The sequence below is a fragment of the Leptonychotes weddellii genome, chromosome 6 (genome assembly GCF_054177405.1).
Source record: "Leptonychotes weddellii isolate Sample4059 chromosome 6, ASM5417740v2, whole genome shotgun sequence".
Taxonomy (NCBI): Eukaryota; Metazoa; Chordata; class Mammalia; order Carnivora; family Phocidae; genus Leptonychotes; species Leptonychotes weddellii.
The window spans coordinates 68,209,297-68,215,674 of NC_138374.1; the positions used below are offsets into that span (position 1 = coordinate 68,209,297).

A 6,378-nucleotide genomic window follows, 5' to 3' on the forward strand; every position below is an offset into this window, starting at 1 on the left:
ATCCTTTCTTTCCTGGGACTATTTCATGCTTCCCTACTAATTTTCAGATCTCTGTTTTTTTTTTTCCCCCAATCTTTTTTACTCTCTGATTTAATCTAAGTCATTGCTATTAATTTGTCTTTACATTAACTAAACTTTTTTTTTCTATTGTGCTGAATATACTGTTGGACCCATCTAATGATTTTTTCTTTTTTCTGAGATAGTGTCTTTCAGTCCTAGGATTACAATTTTTTTACATCTTCCAAATTTTCCTGTAATTTCTCATTTTTGATTCATTATATTAATCTCTACCCCAAGATCCTTTAACTTATTCGTCATAGCAATTTAAAGTCAATTTCTGATATTTCCCACAATGAGGTTATCTGTAGGCCTAATTTTGTTCAATGCCTTTTCTTTTAATAAACTCACACATTTTTATTTATGTGCCTTATAATTGTTTATTTAATGCTGCACTGTGTGTCTGAGAACAGTGAGGATGGATCTGATGTGAATATTTTAGATAGATACAGATATAGATCTATACCCTCTCCTACCTCTCCCCGAGACCTACTGCCCTTTTTTTCTTTGGCAGATAAAGTGAACGTGGAATTGATTTATTTGAGCAAATCAAGTTTGAGCTCACTGGGCCCCGGATTTCAGTTTTAATAACCTCTCCCAGAGTCTTGGCATCTGAGTGTCAGGACTAAGGAAAATTAAATTATCCTTAGACCAGCCCTCAAGCTTCCACGTGGCCATGTGTTAACATCACTGAACTAAACCGGAGTTAAAATAGCCTAGGATTTAGTTGCAGCTTTGCTTTCAGTCATTTGCTCTGTATTCAAAATACTTTTAGGGTGTGTTCTGGCTTCCTGTTCCAATAAGATGCTAGTGCCAGTCAATGCAGATCGAGACCTCAAGTCTACTTGACTTCAGAGCTTTAGACTGTGAGACACTGAGACTGCAAAAAGGCGAAGGTTTTGGACTCCACAAATTTGAAACCGTGAGACTAAAAGACCATGAGACTGTGGGGCTGTGAGATCATAGGATATCTTTCTTTTCTAGTCCCATGTAATAAAATCACTCTCTTGGTAACTGGGACTCTTCCAGATCCATACTTGATAATGCTGGCCTTCACATTTTTCAGAACTCTATTTCGTTTCTGTCTTTTAGAGAAATAAAAGTTCTCAGGCAAGCTTTTTTGACAGGCTTACGGCCAACTTCAGCAACTAGCCCAGGAGTGGAAGCAAACTGCCACTTACTCCTTTGGGAAGAGCTCAGCGTTCTGGAATTTAGTCTTTATAGATTTCTCTGTGTCCATAAACCTTCTATGGCTTTAAAGGAAACTATGTTATATTTGGTTTATTCGGTGATTTCTTGTTTTGGTGGGAGTAAATCTACTATATCCTTTTGCAAGTGGAACTCAATCTGTTTTTTATGAAACACTTCCCATTATTGAGACTTAGACAAAGACACTTGTCACATAATGTTTTCCTGAATTATACCATCTAGAAGAAATGTCTTCCTGTTCTGAAATCTAAAAGTGTGTTGTTTCTCATAAATGGAATAAACCCTTACATAGTAACATTATATCCTAGTAGACTTTACAATCCTTTCCACCCATCTTACCTTCCTTCCTCTTGGGGATCTTTTCTTCATCTTTGTGGCATTGTATTTCTTTTTTTTTTAAATTAAATTAATTAAATTTAATTAAATTTAATTTAATTTAATTATGTTATGTTAGTCAGTACATCATTAGTTTTTGATGTAGGGTTCCATGATTCATTGTTTGCGTATAACACCCAGTGTTCCATGCAATATGTACCCTCCTTAATGCCCATCACCGGGCTATCAATAGTAATTTAATAAATATTTGGCGAATGACTGAGTTAAGGAGGTAATAGTAATGATTAAATTCTACTGTTTTCACAATAAAGTTACAGTTGCTCTAAGAATTATAAAAACACATAGCAGAGTGAAGATTGACAAGTTACCCCAGTCTGTGCTCCTGCCAGAAAGTAAAAATGTTGCTTTTTTTCTTTCTTTATACAATTGTCTGGTCTCATATCCTATCATCTCAGATCATAGCACTCAGGCCTGCAGGGCACGACACTAGTCTACTAGGACCCTGTGCCTCTGAAATCATTAAGATCCAAACCAGCCCTGGTTTTCCTACCAAGACTCGTAGGAGTGATAACTATAAATATATTTTATATAAGCCACTATTACTTGAAAATTTCAGTCAGTCCTAGCCAAGCCTATTTCTAAATAAGGTACAGAGCCAAATAAATAAATAAATAAATTAATTAATTAATTAAAAAAAAAACTGGGACATGCCTTTGAAAGAGGAAGGAAAGACAGTACCTCTGTTAGTTATAAACACAGGTTTCAGAATACTGTAGAGGCTTAATTTTCTTTGTGAACATTTTTCTAGAACCTCTCATTCTCCAGATTCCCAGTGAAAAGGGAAAGATGATAAATTCAGTCTTATATATTTATAAGTAAATAGCAGCTGCTATTAATTTTGGGGACAAAATTGAATGGCACATCTTCCATTGATTAAAAATAATACATTGATTATAAAAACAAAAATGACTTTGCAGACAAATCGTTTTCTTCCTAACTTAGATATGATGACATTAATTATGCAATGACCTTGTCTATTACTCTCAATTTCTAACATGGATTATGTGTTAAAAAAAACAAAACAAAACAAAGTAGAGAAAAATGTGCAAAACTTGCGGAATTAGAAAGTTTAAAAATGTAGATTCTTGAAGAATGTTAGCATGAAATGGAAATCAAGCCTCATTAACTCTAATTAGGCTTCCTGAACACACACCGAAATTTCACTGCAGCAGGCTTCCTAGGTGGCTGATTTTTTGCAGCAAATGCCTATTCAGTTTCCTAACAAAACAGACTAAGTAGTTTCATATACTCCATTTTATTGAAATCTCTCAACAGTATGCTTTGATGTTCTAGAAAGTTCCTCTTCATAAAGTATGCATGTTTCACAAAGGCAGAAATCAGAAAGCTACCGTTTGCCCTATTATGTATTTATTCTACATCTCACCTTTTGCACAGCTCAACAAATCATACATGACTGGTTAATTTCAGGAGTACAGTAGAAAATGTCATGATTAATTTAAATTATTTCATATAACCAAATCACCATTACCAAATGTGCGAGGTTTTCTTTGTATGTCCTTACTGTTCATTCCATTCTGATATATGGTGAATTAGTTATCGGTCTCCCTCATTACAGTGTAAACTCCCCTGAAGATAAGAGGACGTCACCTTTATTTTTTTTTATTCCTTCTATACATTGACCACTGCTTTATGCAATAAATGCCACCAATTCAATGAAGTGAACCAACTTTTTTCGAAAGCAGGAGTGCAACTCAAAATGAAGAAACAAAACCCAGCACCTCACACTGAATAATTTGTAAATTCTCTCAGCAGAGTTTATTACTGAGCCCGACCAGTACTGATTACCTTTTTGTCTCTTCTTCAGTAAAGGTGGTGAAAAATGCAGCTCCTGAGGATTGATGTTGAGCTGGCTGGCACCCATAGGTGTGAAGGCACCAATGTTTACAGTCAGTAAACCTGTCTGTGATTGTCTGAGTGGCGCCAAGGTGGTCAGTATTAGAATGTTACTTCTTTCATTTATTCTATAAAATCCACTAGGGCAATGCAGAATTGATCGCTGAAGACTGACTGACTACACTTGAATTTTACATCAGTATCTATGCATTATAAACTTCTAGACAGATGTTACTTGGTTGCATCTAAATGGCCACTTGCTTACTTCTAAACGGATGTTACTAAACAAATAACAAAATAAAAGTTGTTTGAATAAGAAGTTTAAAGTTGTGATGAGCAAACTTACTTTCTATGTCTCTCAGTCCATGTGGGAGGAAGTGGCTTTATCACATAGCTCGGATTTTCACAGCTCTGCTGAAGAGAGAAACAGACTGAGTCTAGCATTTCAATGTCTAACCCCAAATCTGGGGAGTCATTTGATTCAGGTGCCCATCCCTAGACCCATCACCTGTGCCCAAGCAGTGGGCTCACGGTATACATGTGGCTACTTCCACTGAAACATTAGGAAGTGGGTGAGAGGCAAGATTCCAGAAGGTGATGACACACAGTCTGCAGAAAAGGACACAGGGGTCCTAAGACAATTACGTAAATGCCTGACATGATGGATATTTGGGTATTCATACCAGTCTTCCACCCTCCACTTACTTGGAATCCTTCTCTTATTTGTTTTTTTTTTTTTTTTAAGATTTTATTTATTTATTTGACAGAGAGAGACACAGAGAGAGAGGGAACACAAGCAGGGGGAGTGGAAGAGGGAAAAGCAGGCTTCCCGCGGAGCGGGGAGCCCGATGCGGGGTTCGATCCCAGGACCCTGGGATCATGACCTGAGCTAAAGGCAGACGCTTAATGACTGAGCCACTCAGGCGCCCCTGGAATCCTTCTCTTATTTGGAAGAAGGATAATTAAGCATGTCCTCCTCTTATTTGGAAGAAGGAGAATTAAGCATAAGCACATCAGGCTCATTTGTTAAGAAAAAAACAGAATGATCTGGATCTGCAATGTTTCAGAAGACCAATCTAACATTAAAGTAAGGAGGATCTCAAAAACTCTTCTGTGGCCTAATTTCACCTTTCTCTTGACTGAAGCTGACAGTGGCTATATATATATAAATAATCCAATTCAATTAATAAACTTAAGCTTAATTAATTGATTAAATTTCATGGAGAGAAAGGCAATAGATGTGATCCCGCCGCGGTGCATGAGCACCAACGTCCAAGACAGCCTCTCGAGGAATGAGAATGTTGATTCTAGAATCAAGGTAATCCTTTAATTAAAAATGTCCTATTTCATTCAAATTTGTAAAACAAATGAACAGGTGCTGAAATGTCAGGAAACTTCTTTTAGTAAAGTTTCCATTATTTTGTTTCTTTCTGATTCTTAGCAACTAAGTTTGAAGTATTTCCAAGATGAAGTTGCTTTTTTAACCACGGTCAAAGGATTGGTTTTCAATTTCGATTGATAATGCCAGTTCCCAGTATACAGCAATTTTTTTTTTCAGTGAATTCCTTCTGTAATACACCTCATCATAATTTTCATCTAATGCACAAATCCAATTTTCTATGAAGCAACACCAGAATTATCTAAGTCAACACAAACATTTTCTTTTTTTTTTTTCAAACATTTTCTTTTTTAAAAAAATAAATTATTTGAGAGAAAGAGCATGAGCAACTGGGGGGAAAGGGTAGATGGAAAGGGAGAGGGACAGAGAGAATCTCAAGCAGACCCCCTTTCCTCTCCTGAACGCAGAGCCCCACGCAGGGCTCGATCCCAGGACCCTGAGATCATGACCTGAGCTGAAACCAAGAGTTGGCCGCTTAACCAACTGAGCCACCCAGGCACCCCTCAACACAAACATTTTCAAGTGAAATAAAGTATGACATCAGAGAAATGATATTTTCAGAAAGTTATATTTTTCTGTTGAGATTTGAATTGAAATGAGAACTCTTTCTGGAACATGAACTGAGAATTGACTAATTCTTTTTCTTAACATGAAAAGCTATTTGAAATAGATTCTATAGGGAGGACAATTGTTTTTAATTTTGCTAACTAGTACTTTTAAAGGGAGGGCTCATGAAATAAGGATGTGCTATCTTGAAATAATGATTCTATTTATAAATAGCTCTTTTGGTCACTGTATGTTTTCAATTCAATTTCTCATATGGAATAAATGAGTAAAGACCATTGTCTTGTGTTAGTAGGAGTGTGGTTTTATTTTACTAATCTGTTGGAGAAACTCAGACATTTTCCATTAAAATTATTTCAACTTGTAGCTTATACATAGCTTGGATTTTCTGGCCTTGTTTCTTTCTCCTTGTTGCATTTCTAGATCATTGTTTCTTTTTTTTTAAAATTTTATTATGTTATGTAAATCACCATACATTACATCACTAGTTTTTGATGTAGTGTTCCATGATTCATTGTTTACATATAACATCCAGTGCTCCATTCAATACGTGCCCTCTTTAATACTCATTACCAGGCTAACCCATCCCCCCCATCCCCTTCCCTCTAGAACCCTCAGTTTGTTTCTCAGAGTCCATAGTCTCTCATGGTTCTTCTCCCCCTCTGATTCCCCCCACCTTCATTTTTCCCTTCCTACTATCTTCTTCTTTTTTTTAACATATAATGTATTATTTTTTTCAGAGATACAGGTCTGTGATTCAACAATCTTACACAATTCACAGCACTTGCCATAACACATACCCTCCCCAATGTCTATCACCCAGCCACACCATCCCTCCCACCCCCACCATTCCAGCAACCCTCAGTTTGTTTCCTGAGATTAAGAATTTCTCATATCAG

General features: G+C 36.5%; 1 pseudogene; it reads left to right on the forward strand.

Moving 5' to 3' along the window:
* Nucleotides 1-877: 877 nt before the first annotated feature.
* The window catches only part of LOC102728819 (mitochondrial intermediate peptidase-like), a 66,417-nt pseudogene continuing 60,916 nt past the window's right edge, over nucleotides 878-6,378 (forward strand).